This window comes from Ornithorhynchus anatinus, chromosome X5 (assembly GCF_004115215.2).
Source record: "Ornithorhynchus anatinus isolate Pmale09 chromosome X5, mOrnAna1.pri.v4, whole genome shotgun sequence".
In the NCBI taxonomy this organism is placed as follows: Eukaryota; Metazoa; Chordata; class Mammalia; order Monotremata; family Ornithorhynchidae; genus Ornithorhynchus; species Ornithorhynchus anatinus.
In genome coordinates this window covers 50,926,010-50,941,586 of record NC_041753.1, presented here as the reverse complement: position 1 = coordinate 50,941,586, position 15,577 = coordinate 50,926,010, and positions in this window count along the sequence as shown.

Sequence of the window (15,577 nt, the reverse complement as noted above, 5' to 3'; positions counted from 1 at the left end):
TATTTTTTTTCAAATAACAACAGTCCACTGTCACATTTCTTTGAATTGCCTTGTGTAGTGATGTCACAGTCTTACACTGGTTTGACAGAAATGATGATAATATTACCTTTCATTTCCAGAGCACCATTTTTTTCCCGTTAGAGCATAAAATTGTGTGACCTTAGGCAAGTCATTTAACTTCTCTGTGCTTCAGTTTCCTCATCTGTAAAATGGTTATTAAGACTGTGAACCCCATGTGGGACACGGGCTGTGTCCAACTTGATTAGCTTGTATCTACTCCAGCGCTTAATACGGTGCCTGGAACATAGTAAGTGCTTAACAAATAGGATAAAAAACTCTTTCACCAATACATTTTATCTCATTTTTTTCTTCATCACGTCTATAGAAAATGAGGAGTAGGTATCATCCCCATTCCCACATGGAGAAACTGAGGTCCAGTGGGGGCAAGTGATTTGCCCGGGTCCCACAGTGAGTCAGTAGTGTAACCAGGAGAATCTAGGACTATAAACTCCAAGTGCATTATTAGACTGTAAGCCCATCAAAGGATACTGTCTCTATCTGTTACCGATTTGTACATTCCAAGCGCTTAGTACAATGCTCTGCACATAGTAAGCGCTAAATAAATACTATTGAATGAAGATAGGGGTGGCCAAGCTTCATGAACTGAAGAGCAGCAAACCAAAAATGTAACATGGCCAAAAGCCACAGATCCAAAGCAATGGAGAGCAGGTGTTCCCAGGGTGGATAGAGGGATCTGTTCACATAATAATACTAGTAGCATTTGTAGTAAATTATAGTACATAATAAATGTACTAATGTAAATAATGTAATGTAAATAATAATGTAATAATGTAATGTAATAATGTAAATAATAATGTAAATAATAGTAGTATTTGCTAAGAACTTACTATGTGCCAACCACTGTACTAAGCAATGGAGTAATTACACATGGGACTCGCATGGGAGTAGCCAGCAGGAATCATGAAAACTCCACTTCCAGTGCGGTTGGGGAGGAGAGCCTACATTGCCACTACTTGCTGGGTATTGCTTTTAATGGTATTTAAGTGCTTACTCTGTGCCAGGCACAGTACTAAACACTGGAGTAGATACAAGCTAATCAGGTTGGACATAGTTCCTCTCCCACATGGGGCTCACCATCTTAATCCATTTTAGAGATTAGGTTACTGAGGCACAGAGAAGTTAAGTGACCTGCCCACAGTCATACAACAGACACGTGGTGGAGCCAGAATTAGAACCAAGGTTCCCTGACTCCCATGACCATGCTTTATCCATCAGGCCATGCTGCTTCTCTAGTTCTTCTGTTTCTGCAGTCTACGCACTTCTATCTGTGATCTTCGGGCATTTGATATTTGCCCCACCCCCCAACCCAACAGCACTTATGTACATATATTTAAATTATATAGTATAAATTATTTATTCATATTAATGTCTGTCTCCCCTTCTAGACTGTAAACTCTCTATGGGCAGAGAACATGTCTGTTGTATTGTACTCTTCCAAGCACTTAGTACAGTGCTCTGAACCTAGTAAGTGCTCAATAAATACTACTGATCGATTGATTCATAGCAGACCCCAAACTGATATTTTTCCTTCTTGCGGATCTGCTCCTTAATACTCATAATGGGGTGTGGCGGGTTCTATTTTAGTTTTGGTCAAAGCTGGCCAGCAAATTTTTCCTAAATAAAGATATACTAAAAATGGTCAGTGTATTTTCAAAGTCAGACTCCAGGAATTGGCATTTTGGGTACTTACTTTCCAGAGTTGTCCCCTTTCATGGCATGAGTTTGTTCAGGATGCTCCTCACAGGCTCCATGATTTGGTCAACTATCTGTGCTGACACTCTTACAGAGTATGCCATTCCTCTTTCTCCTTGGCTAGTTCATTATAAGCTCTTTTGGAAACTTATTTAGGTTTTAGAAAAAAAACTGAGGTAGGTTTTTTTTTAATTGTTTCATTTGTATTTTTACAGTTCAAAGTTTATTCAGAACAGTCACAATCTATTCTGTAGCTCCATTAGAAGACACTATCCCAAAATAGTTATCATATTTTGAGAGTCTTTTTCTCAAAGTTTCTCCTAGTCTTTTAAGACACCCAGCCCAATTAGCCACTCAGGTTGGCACAAGCCAAAACTTCCTTAAACTCATGGTAATAATAATAATAATGTTTATGGTTTTCTATCAAGCACTTACTATGTGCTAAGCACTGGGCTAGATACCAGATAGTCAGGTTGGACACAGTCCCTGTAACACATGGGGCTCACAGTCTAAGTAGGAGAGAGTGGGATTTAGTCCCCATTTTACAGGTGAAGGAACAGAGACACATAGAAGTTAAATGACTTGACCAAGTTCATACAGCAGACAAGTAGCAGAGCCAGGATTAGACCCCAGGGCCTCTGTTTCTCAGGCTTGCTCTCTTTCCACTAGGCCACTCTGCTTCTCTTGGTAATAATAATAATGGTATTTGTTAAGCACTTACTATGTTCCAAGCACTGTTCTAAGTGCTGGATGATGGGGCCACCAGGGTACTATGCTCTGGGGAGGAAGGAACTCTCTCCTGCTATGCGTGTGATGTATGCCTATGGGGTTAGGTAAAAGCAGGGCTGGAGAACTTCCTGAGTCCAACATTCTCTGAGATTGGCTCTCTGGTTTGTCTTCAGGTACCCAGGCTTCCCTGCACTCACAAAATTCTCAATCAATTGAGCAATCAATCAGTGGTTTATAGTGCGGACTCACTACATGTGGAGCACTGTACTGATCACTTGAGAGAGTTCGGTATAGTAGGTAGACCCAATCCCTGCTCTCAGGCAGAGAAAGTATTGGTGCTGGACTCCATCATGTATCTGAAAACAGGTCGATGAGCTCATTCTTTGCTTTCTCCGAGTGAAAGCATGGGCTACAGGAAGAGTGCGGGAAGCCACAGATGTCTCTTCTCTCTCATCTCTCTTAGGGAAGGTGCACTTCTCTATTAACTCAAGAGAACGTAGGCTGTTTCTGTGCATGTGCTTACATAGGCACACCTGTGAATTACCCTGTAAAAGGGGAATTTATCAATTTGGAATTCTGAGGCACAGAAGAGGAAGTGGCTGAAGTTAACCTAGAGTTCAGTTGGAACTCCAAAATAGAATACAGTCCCAGCTTCCTTTGCCACCCTGATCCAGAGAAATGAAAAAAAGCCCCTCACAAGATTGTGATGTGGATGTGTGCTGTCTGCTGACCTAGGATTTTATATATAGGTTTTCAGGCATCTTACTTTGACAAGGGCAATCACCATTTAATTTTAAAACTCTATTTGTCTTACTGATAGTCTTAGGGCTCTTGGCTCCCCGTTTTTATCTTATGACAGTAGTGCAGCTTCCCTGTCTTGTGCTGCACACTGATATTGAGAGCCCCTCAGTTTTCTTGCCTCTGGCACCCAATATAATGTACATTCAGTGGAGATAAGGTGAGGCAATCTTTTAACTTCAGTTAACTCTACAAGCAGAGAGTGACAGCCCACCTGCAGCAAGCGTACTGGATGGTTAAGAGTCAAACATTCTTTTTGTTTCACTACTGATCCATTTCTATTTCCCCGGTGATCATTTCCCAAGAGAATGACAGTTGAGCACATGGCTTTAGTTATCAGCCTGGTACATTCCAGGCTTAATTGATTCCAAAGGTAGATAAGAAAACACTATATTACTGCCTTTGGTTTGTTTATTAGAGATTATGCTTGAAATTTATAGGCCATTCCAGGTCCTTAACCTGGTTTTCAAGTTTTATTTTGGCTTCCTACTATTTCTGTCTTTATGCAGTGTATCTTTTACCAGAGATTATAAAAACGATTTACAGTTATTTGCTATCCTTTGATTTTCCTCTGCAGAAGAGGGTATTGGACAAAATTCTCGGTGGTAAACATTTAAGGATACATTACCTGAATTGAAATAATGACAGTGAAAGAAGTGTTCTATTTGAAACTGTGTCACAAAATATTTGTTTATTTGTACCACATTACCTTTCCTCGGGTCTCCGTGAAATTGTTCAAATGAACAAACTTCCAAATGTATGTGATCCAAGTAACTTGAAGCCCTCTATTCTGAAAGAGAGCCCATGATAACAGATGGAAAAACATTCAATTAGGTTGTGTACTCATATAATTAAACTAGGTAGTATAGATTTTACATGAAAAAAATAATATTTTTATTAATAGGTTTTAAACCTCCCTGCTCTCAGCTCTTTGCTCCAGGTATTCCTGTTGGCTATTGGAACTTACCTAACTTACAGGGGTACCATACTATCCTAACCAATTTTGAATTGGCAAAGGACACACTTAATATCTTAAAATGTGATCAGAATTTTCTTTGTAACTAATTACTAACAATGAGTTACAATTTACAGCTAAGGACATAAGAAATGCCCAATTGGGTCAGACCAAAGGCACGTTGAACCAGGCTCTCTCTCTCCGACAATAATAGGAAGCTTGGAAGACTTGTGTGATGACCTCCCTAATGGTTCTGGATGTGTCATTTAACATCCATACCATTTCTTTCCCCAACTTTCTTTCTACTAATCCATTATGGATTTTGGTCCATGTATGAATCCCAATCTCTCTTGATCGTCTGGATATTTCTGGCCTACACAGTCAGAGTTATAGGTTTTTTGAGATTCTGTAAAAATGGGTGAACGTGGGCATACTTAAGATGACACAGGATTGAATCATTAAAATATAGATAGAATCCGTGGAATTTATTGAGCACCATCTCTGTGCAGAAATGATGTTCTAAGTGTTGGGAAAGAACACCAAAATCAAAAGAAGACCTTCAGGTGGCTTTCAATCTGAGGGACTCAGGCAAGCATAAATATTTTACACTGAGGAGCAGGAGGAAGAACAAGGATATGTCCAGTAGTAGCAGGAGTAGGACAAAATGAAATAGCTGTAAATAATTGAAACATATTAATATGCTGAGAAGCAGCATTGCCTAGTGGAAAGAGCTTGGGCCTGGGAGTCAGAGAACCTCAATTCTAATCTCAGCTCTGCCAAATGCTTGCTGTGTGACCTTGGGAAAGTCACTTAACTTTTCTGTGCCTCAGTTCTCTTGTTCCCTCTCCTACTTAGACTGTGAGCCCCATGTGGGACTGAGTCCAACCTAATTAACTTGTCTCTACCCCAGTGCTTAGAACAGTGACACATAGTAAGTGCTTAGCAAATAACATTTTATATATCTATATATGTGTGTGTGTGTATATATGTGTGTATACACACACACACATACAAATATTGAGGATGACTGTAAGCTCCTTATGGGAAGGGATCATGTCTACTGACTCTAGTGTATGTTACTCTCCCGAATATTTAGTACAGTGCTCTGCCCACAGTAAATGCTCAATAACAGAGTCGCAGTACAGTTAAGACACAGAAGGTCTTAACTGTGAGAGCCTACTTAACCTTCAGTGTCTTAACTGTACTGTGACTCTGTCAGTGAATAGTTCCCAGCCATGCCTGCATAAATACTTTAGCAAAAGCTTGCTTTTATAAAGTAGTAGAGGCCTTGGGTTCTTTGTTGAAGTTCACTCAAAAAAAACCAAAAAACCCAATGTGGGGCACAGCGTTTTATTCTGGGCACAGTAACAAAGATCATATTGCCAAAGATGTAGGTGTATGTTGTAGCTATCAGACTTAATCTATTCTTGGAAAAGAAATGAGCTATGTAAGAATTTTCTGGGACAAGCAATCACTGAAGGAAAGTGATCCCAAGTGTTCAGGGAAACGTCAGCAAATGATAGTGCAGGTGATGTGCAATAAGTGAATATCAGAAGTGCTTTAACATTATTTTAGTCTTTCTGGAATTAGCCAAGAAATTCCAACAGCTGAGTTGAAGCCTGGCAACACTGTGCTACATTAAACAGCATACTCTACAACTAAAAGGTGAAAGAAACCGTAACTATTTTAAAAATCTTTATGCTTGTCACTTTTAACTCGTTTTAAGAGAAGAGGGTTTAATTTGCTTACAATTTAAAGTTATCTTCCAGAAATCAGAGACTGGTTGAATTCCTGGTGTTTTTTAATTTTTAAGAGTTTTGTGGTTTGGGTCTAGGTATCTCATTTCTACATCATTTTAATAAAACAAATTATTTGTAATGGCCAGTAGTCATAGAAAACAAGCTGTCAGTTTTCAGTGTTGCTATTAATATGATTTCTCTAAATATCTGAGTTGGATTGCTTTTCATCTTGAAGTAACAGATAAAAATAATTTCAGTGGATGGCTCTGATAGTTCACAAGTTCATTTTGCTTTGGGAATATGATCCCTTGTTAAATTTAGAGGCCCAAGAGTGCTCGTCAAAGCAGTCGATCAAATCACATCTAAATATTAATGGAAAAATATCCCTGTACAAATATTAAACTTCCTGCTTTCATACCCATTTTGGCCAGAAGGTAAAGCCAAAGCAATATTGTTTCCACTACTTAGCTCTTTCTAGAATCTATTGCAGTGGAAAAAATTTGGATGATAGTTATGTGGTAAGAACAAGGTTTCACCTTAATTAACTGTCACTCATGCCTGTGCACTGAACCTGCCATCTCAAAGGTCACCAGTGATCTCCTTGCCAAGTCAAAATCCAAATCTTGCCTCTACTTGATCGTAATCCTTCTCAACCTCTCAGCTGCCTTTGACACTGTCGACCACCCCTTGTCCTGGAAACATTATCCAACCATGGATTCACTGATATTGTCCTCTTCTGGTTCTCCCCCATCTCTCTGGCCACTCATTTTCAGTCTCAGGGGCTTCTCCTCTGCCTTTCACTGTAGGAGTCCCTCAAGGCTCAGTTTTGGGGCCTCTTTTATTTTTCATTGACACCCACTCACTTGGAGAACTCATTTGCTCCCAAGGCTTCAACTACCATCTCTATGCCAATGATTCCCAAATCTACATCTGCAGCCTTTATCTCTCTCCTCTGCAGTCTCATATTTCCTCTTGCCTTCAGGACGTCTCTATTTAGATGTCCTGCCTACACCTCAAACTTGTTCAAAACAGAGCAACTCATCTTCCCACCCAAACCCCATCCTCCCCTTGGCTTTTCCATCACTGTAGACAGGACCACTATCCTCCCTGTCTCACAATTCCGGAACCTTGGCATTATCCTCACCTCATCTCTCTCCTTCAACCCACGTATTCAGTCTGTTTCCAATTTCTCTCAGTTCAACCTTCACAACATCGCTAAAATCTGCCCATTTCTCTGTATCCAAACTGAGACCATGCTGATCCAAGCACTTATCATCTCCTGCCTTGATTACTGCATCAGCTTCCTTGCTGACCTCCCTTTTTCCTGTCTCTCCTCACTTCAGTCCATACTTCACTCTGCTGTCCGGATCATTTTCTATAAAACCGTTCAGACCATGTTTCTCCACTCATCAAGAACCTCCAGTGGTTGCCCATCCACCTCTGCATCAAACAGAAACTCCTTGCCATCAGCTTTAAAGCATTCAATCACCTTGCTCCCTCCTACCTTACCTCCCTGATTCCCTGCTACAACCCAGCAGCCTGCACATTTCACTCCTCTATTGCCAACTTACTCTGCTCTCTCACTTCTGACCCCTCTCCCACATCCTACCTCTGGCCTGGAATACCTTCCCTCTTCATATCTGACGGAAAATCATTTTCCCTACCTCAAAGACTTATTAAAAGCACAACTCCTTGACCATGCCTTCCCCTGTTAAGCCCTCATTTCCTCCTCTCCAACTCCCTTCTGTCATCACCCTTGCATTTGGTTTTGCACTGTTTATTCATTCATCCCTCAGTGCTTATTGTACATATCCGTAATAAGTTTATATTCACATCTGTCTCTCCCTCTAGACTGTAAGCTCCTTGTGGGAGGGAGCATGTCTCCTGACTCTGTTATATTGTACTCTCTCAAGCAAATATAACAGTATTCTGCACATTAATAAGTGCTCAATAAATATGATTGTTCGAATGATTCATCACAGAGTTCTCAAAGTTAGCACAACATGGGCTTTCCTTGTTTTAGAAATCTTGATTCCAAATTGGCACCTTTTCAAAAAGGGGCATCTCACTATTTTTTAAATGCATCATATGGTAGTTTTAATGTAACACAGAGGTGTTTCATATGGATACATACTTGGGTAGAAATAAAGTAGTTGTTCTGTTAGATTTACAACACCGAAAAGCCTGGAGGCTTGCTTCCTGGGGGATCCACTTTGTATCCCTGCCTGAATCAAGGTTTCCTGCTGTGCATCAAAGTATATAAGCATATTCTGAGACTAGGTGAATTCACTGCTCATTCATCAGAATTCTGACTTGGTGATGTTCCTTTTTGCAAACAGATGTGGAAATCAGGTAGACAGATGTTGAAAGTGGACCTGTTGTTGAAACTCATGTTATGAAACATGTTGCTGGAAGACAGGTCGTTAGCACTCAAAATGAAACACACACAATCTGTTGAATTAAAGTTGGTTGTCATGCGTCTTTTAGCCTTGTCTTTCTATTTTGGTTGTCGGTTTTAGAATGTGTTGAAAGCTTATAAACTAATTGAACTAATGTAGCCTAATGATAAGAGGACAGGACTGGGAGTCAGGAGATTCTGGTTCAAGTCCCAGCTCTGCCACAGGTCTACTGTGTGACTTTGGAAAAGTTACTTAACCTCTCTGAGCCTCAGTTTCCTCATTTGTAAAATGGGGATAAGCTAGATTGTGAGAGCTCTGTGGGATAGGGGCTTTGTCATACCTCATAACCATGTGTCTACCTTAGCATTTAGCACATAGTAAGTGCCAAATAATTACCATTATCATTATCCCTCAACCATAAGGTCGTTTTGGGCAGAGAGTCTACCAAGCACTTAATACAGGACTCTGCACACGTTACTCAATAACGCTCACATAATAATAATAATCACATTGCTCAATAAATGTGATTGAGTAAATAAATGTCACTTCTAAAAGAGTAAGCAGATAGGGAGATATTGTGCACGTGCTGAACTGTTTCTTGTGCAGTAATAGTTATTTCATTCTGTGCTAATGGCTTAGAAATAATTTATGTTGCCATTCAATCTAACAGTCTTTCAGCCAGGGGAGAGAGTAAGGTGGAGTGTCCCAGAATGGAATGTCCATGAAAGAATAAGTGCCCAACGGGCTGTTCTTCAAGTTTGAATGATTTAAAAGTAGAGGGTTTTTTGATGTTGTGTTTCGGTGCTGAGCCAAACCACCTGGCTCATGAATTCCAAGATGGCACAGGGCCTGGGCTGCCTCTTGCTGGCATGCATGCTGAGGAATGGATTTGAGCGCCAGCCCCCAACCAAGCCTATGAGGCAGAGTCTGACCTGAAAAGCAGCATGGACTAGTGGATAGAGCATGGACCTGGGGGTCAGAAGGATCTGAGTTCTAATTCCAGCTCTGCCATGTGTCTGCTGTGTGACCTCGGGCAAATCACTTCACTCCTCTGTGTCTCAGTTACCTCATCTGTAAAATGGAGATTGAGATTGTTTGCCCCATGTGGGACAGGGACTGTGTTCAACCCGATTTGCTTGTATCCACTCCAGCGCTTAGAACAGTGCCTGGGACATAGTAAGTGCTTAACAGATACCACAGTTATTATTATTATCATTATTATTATTTTGAGCCAGGCAAGCCAGCCAGCCACTTGCAGTTCCCTCAGCCAGTCAGCATAGCTGCACATGGGGCACGAGGGCCACTCTGGGATGGGGGATGGGGAAAGCCAGCCCATGTTCCTGCTGCTCTCTCTCTCTTAGTCAACATGTCATCGCGGCCTTCTGCCCAGGCTGGGGACTTGCGGTGTTCCCTCACCCGCTCTGGTCTGGAAGACGAGCTGCAGTGTCCCTGCCTTAGTGGTTTGAAATGCCTATGAGTTTCCATTGCTCTGTGACCACTCACTAATATAGGGCAACTTCACTCCAATCCCCCAGACATTTGCCACCTGTATAAAATTCTGAAAACTGATCAGAAGCCACTGAATGCTTGACACACTGGAAAATACCTGTGTAAGGATGAATGGGGGAAAATGGAGTTTTAAATAGAAATAGAAGTCACGCACATCCCTTTTAGATTAAAAACTGAAATTCAATTAGGGAATAGTCCCATGGAGAAATGGTTTGCAGTTCTTGTTCCTAAGAAGGTAAATTGATTTAGTTGTGGCATTTAGTATGAGCTTTTACTGTGTGCTGAACATTGTGCTGACTGTTGCAACATATTCTCTTTGAAATGCCTAGCCCTCTTAAAAAACAATGGAAGTTGTTGTTGCAAAGTCTGGCCAAACTGAAGGGATTCATGCTATGAATGGAACTTCTTTCACTTTTCTCCCCTTCGAAATAGCTTTCCCAAGTATGCAGTCTATTCTGATCAAGGAGGTGAATGCAGATGCAGAAATTTCTCAAAAAAAATAGTTACTTCACTTACCACCTCCATTATATGCCAGTTCCAATAATGAATCCTACATTTCATTCCCTGCTATACTTTCATGAATCTTTTGTGCACCAGAGAGATAGAGTATGATGGAAAGAATGGGAATCAAGACAAATGTTTCTACAAGAAAAAAAGTATCTAACTGAAATGCTCTAGGAAAGATTTAGTCAATCAGAATGTAATTGCCGACATTTAGAATTTGGCTAGTTTATACACCCTTTAGGGTTTTAAATCATTTCAATTTGCCACACATACATTTGGGTTCAGCATTAGGTCTGTGGCAAAAAAACCCAGCAACAACAACAAAAAAACAACAACACACCACCAAAGTTTGGCCTGTGACAGTGTCACGCACTAAAAACCTACTAAATGGAAAAGTATCTCCCCATGAGGTGCTATACATCAACTAAAAATGTCTCCAGTAGTGTTTCTTTGGCATTCCTCCACCTCCATATGTTGGCAAGTCAGAAATGCCAGACACACACGTGGCATTCTGCTGAAAAATAAGCCTTCCCCCACCCACTATGGGAACCAGCCCTGCAGAATAGTGGGGGAGGGCAGGGAAATCGGTCAGTGCTGCTCTCTACAGCACTGCTCTGGTTAAGAAAGAAGGAAAACAAGTTCTTCTCACATAGGCAGAGACTCTCTCTCCTGTTGACAAAGTTGCCAAGGGGAGTTGGCTTAATCATCACCGGGGAGAAGGGAGAGGAGTTCAGAGGTGCCCAATAAATGAAAACAACAGATTGCAGACAAGAGATTAGTGAGGAAGGTCCACAAAATCAGCATCCCCGGAGTGCACCCTTTAGAATGCTCTGCATCAGAATGTGTCGAACAAGATGAAAGGAGTTGATGAGATCCTTGAACTCATTTAGTAACTGCATTAGTGTGTGCAAATTGAAGTCCATTGGTTGTGGTAATCTGGAAAGGCCGGATCCTCAAAATGACACTATTAAAATTTAGGGATAAAACATAAGTGCTTTTAGGATAACTACTATCTATAAATAACTGAAATTAAAAGGAATAGGCAAGCTAAAATGAGTTTAGAGATGGAGTACCTAAAGCAAAGCAAACAAGCCATTACTCACCCTGTGAGTTCCTCAGATAGAATGACCAGGAGGCAGGATGACCAGATGAATAAGTATGTGGCCCCTTCTCAAATCAACTGGCCAGGTTCGCAATCAGTCAGTGGTGTTGACTGAGTGCTTACTGTGTGCACATCACTGTACTAAGCGCTTGGAAGAGTTGGTAATAGGAGTAGTAATAATGGGCTACTTAATGGCCAGAGCCTGGATCAAAGAAAGTTTTATAGAGCACGCTAGTTGCTTCCCTACAGAAGGAATCCCACTTGATTAGATTAACAGAGTCACGTTTCACCGGGGCTTAGGGTGCTACTCAGTCCAGCTGGGAATAAAAATGGCAGTAACAGAGCTACTCTTATTGGTGATCCTGGGCCCCAAGCCTCCACTAAGTTGCATCCTGAAAATCCCAGAATGAATCAAGATGGAGCCACTAGTGGGTCTTCTCCAAAGTAGAGTGCACTCTTTCCACAGCAGGCATTTGCCTGATGATCAGCGGTTCATCTCAACACTGCTCTGGATATTACAGGGCTTTAGATCTACTACCTTTGAGGTCGGGGGATCCTGAGGAATTAAAATGGAATCTGAAAGTTTTGTCCAGCATTTGCAGCCACAAAGCATACACAGCCAGCAAAGCGTAATATGACTTCTGTTTGAAAGAACAAATGATCGAGCTGAACACAATAAAAGAAGAAAGAAATTGCCAAATTCAGGGTAGATGATAAAATATGGCTCAAAGCATTAGAGGCTCTTTTCTCTGTTTAATATTAATATCCATACCACTTTTCATTTGCTTGTTCAATGCTAAAACCCAGGCAGAATTGACCTATCGGAAGTCTCTTTTCACAAATGAACATTTGCAATGTTGAATTATTTACCAAGGCACGATTAGGGAGTGCTCATTTTTCCCAGCTGGTTTTTGGCGAGAACCCTTCTCTTGGGGTTACCCCAACATTTTTCGTTTTTGTAAACAGGGAGGTCTGATGGGGCCTATAAATTTTTAAAGGATCTTTTAAAAAAGGCTTCTGGAACCATTCTTCTGACCTCTTTTATTTTACAGGTTTTTAAAATTTTTGGTTAGTATTAGTCCTTTGCATTAGCACAACCATGATGAACATCTTTTATCGAAGGGAAAGATTTACAAATTGGGTGCTGGAGTAGGTGCATGCAAATCGGCTACTTGGGCAACTAAGTGCTTCGTTGAGCGTACATGCGCAGATTTGTGTTTATACTTGTGAAGACATGTTTTAGTGGCTGCAACAGGAGGCCGGCCATTTTTCCAGCCAACCTGGTGCTTTCAGCCTTAAATCTTTAGCCCTTAGCAACAATGAGGACAGGCTTTGTAAATGGGCCCATTTCAAGAGGTACAGGCTTGCAGTTTGTTTGGCGGCATGTTGCTCTTAGACCGGGGTTCAGGTAGATTTTGTTTTGACAAGGTAGTGATAGAAGCCCTGGAAATTCCTCATTTGTTCCAAAAGCAGGGCTCCTTAGTCCAAAGTTTCAAAATGTCTCTGCTTTCGAGCATGATGTTGGGTCTCTGGAGTGTCTGCTCTGCTGCTGATTCACTTTATGACATTAGAAAAATGATTTGATTATTTTCCTGTTTCTATTTCCCTCCTCTAAAGTGTATCATCCTATCTGTACCACATCCTAAAGCAATCAATCAATGATATTTATTGAGCGCTTACTGTGAGCCAAGCACTGTACTAAGCAAATGGGAAGTACAATATAACATAACTGGCAGACCTGTTTCCTGCTCACAACAAGCTCACAGTCTATAAGGGGAGAATAATGCCGTGGTCACCTTGGCTGTAAATAGGTTTTCCCCTAAAATTATCGCATTCACTTGGCCGTGGCCTCCTGTCCATGTACTTGCTCTTTTGAACTCTTAACTGCAGGGTGAGTACTGCTGGCAGAGAAGAGAGAGTGGAAGCATCACTGTACAAACCACCACCGCGATAATTGATTTTTTTTTAATGGTATTTGTTAACGCTTACTACATGCCAGGCACTGTTCTGCGCACTGAAGTAGATACATGATAATCAGGTTGGACACAGTCCCTGTCCCACATGGGGCTCACAGTCTTGGTTCTCGAGGGCTCTTCCATGGTGCTCAGTGGAAGACACCATCATCTCGTAATCCTCTAAAGTGAGATTAAATTATTTTATGCCTCAAGGTATAGAAATTCTATTAAATGGAGGCATTGGTATCATTACTGTGAGTCCCATTCATTCATTCATTCAATTGTATTTATTGAGCACTTACTGTGTGCAGAGCACTGTACTAAGTGCTTGGGAAAGTACAATAAAATAAAAAAGACACATTCCCTGCCCTCAAGGAGCTTACAGTCTGGGGGGTCGGGGGAGACAGACATCAGTACAAATAAAATTATAGATATGTACCCAAGTGCCATGGGGCTGGGAGGGGCAAAAAACAAAGCGAAGAAGTCGGGGCGATGCAGAATGAAACAAAAATTTCTCACTCTAGGCTTCAAGGCTCTCCATCACCTTGCCCCCTCCTACCTCTCCTCCCTCCTCTCTTTCTACTCCCCACCTCGCACGCTCCGCTCCTCTGCCACCCATCTCCTCACCGTCCCCTGTTCTTGCCTATCCCTCTGTCGACCCCTGGGCCATGTCCTCCCGTTGTCCTGGAATGCCCTCCCTCCTCACCTCCGCCAAACTAATTCTCTTCCCCTCTTCAAAGCCCTACTTAGAGCTCACCTCCTCCAAGAGGCCTTCCCAGATTGAGCTTCCCCTTTTCCCTCTGCTCCCTCTGCTCCTCTACCCTCCCTTCACCTCCCCTCAGCTAAGCCCTCTTTTCCCCCCTTTCCCTCTGCTCCTCCCCCCTCCCTTCCCCTCCTCTCAGAACTGTGTTTGACTGCTCAATTGTATATATTTTTATTACCCTATTTATTTTGTTAATGAAATGTACATCACCTAGATTCTATTTATTGCTTTTGTTTTAATGAGATGTTCATCCCCTTGATTCTATTTATTGCTATTGTTTTTGTCTGTCTGTCTTTCTCCCCCAATTAGGCTGAAAGCCCGTCAATGGGCAGGGACTGTCTCTATCTGTTGCCGATTTGTACATTCCAAGGGCTTAGTACAGTGCTCTGCACATAGTAAGCGCTCAATAAATACTATTGAATGAATGAATGAGATGATGAAAGGTGGGGCTTAGTCTGGGATGGCCTCTTGGAGGAAATGTGCCTTCAATAAGGTTTTTAAAGGGGGTAGAGTAATTGTGTGTTGGATTTGAGGAGGGAGGGCATTCCAGGAAAGAGGTAGGACGTGGGCTAGGGATCAGTAACAAGATAGGTGAGATCGCGGCATAGTGAGAGGGTTAGGACTAGAGGAGCGAATGTGCGGGCTGGATTGTATAAGGAGAGAAATGAGATGAGGTAGGAGGGGGCAAGATGATGGACTGCTTTAAAGCCAAAGGTGAGGACTTTTTCTTTGATACTGAGGTGGATGGGCAACCACTGGAGTTTTTTGAGGAGTGGGGTGACATGTCCTGATTGATTTTGTAGAAAAATGATCTGGACAGCAGAGTGAAGTATGGACTGGAGTAGGGAGAGACAGGAGGCTGGGAGTTCAGCAAGGAGGCTGATGCAATAATCCAGGCAGGATACGACGAGTGATTATTAACATGATAGCAGTTTGGCTGGAGAGGAAAGGGAGGATTTTATATGTTGTGAAGGTGGGCCCGACAGGAATTAGTAATGGATTGAATATGTGGGTTGAATGACAGAGCAGAGTCAAGGATAACGCCAAGGTTACAGGCTCATGAGACAGGCAGGATGGTGGTGTCGACTACAGTGTTGGGAAAGTCACGGGGAAGGCAGGCCTTGGGGTAGATACGAGTTAATCAGGTCGGACACAGGAGACTGTATATCTACCCCAAGGCTTAGAACAGTGCTTCACACATAGTAAGCACTTAAAAATACCATAATTATGATTACTATTACATTTTACTATATTACTATTTTACTATGTTAAAAGGTAAACGAGTTCAACAGGACTGTTTTTTGTAGTATAGCTCATTTTGATACCAATGGCCACCACTAGGTGTCACCTC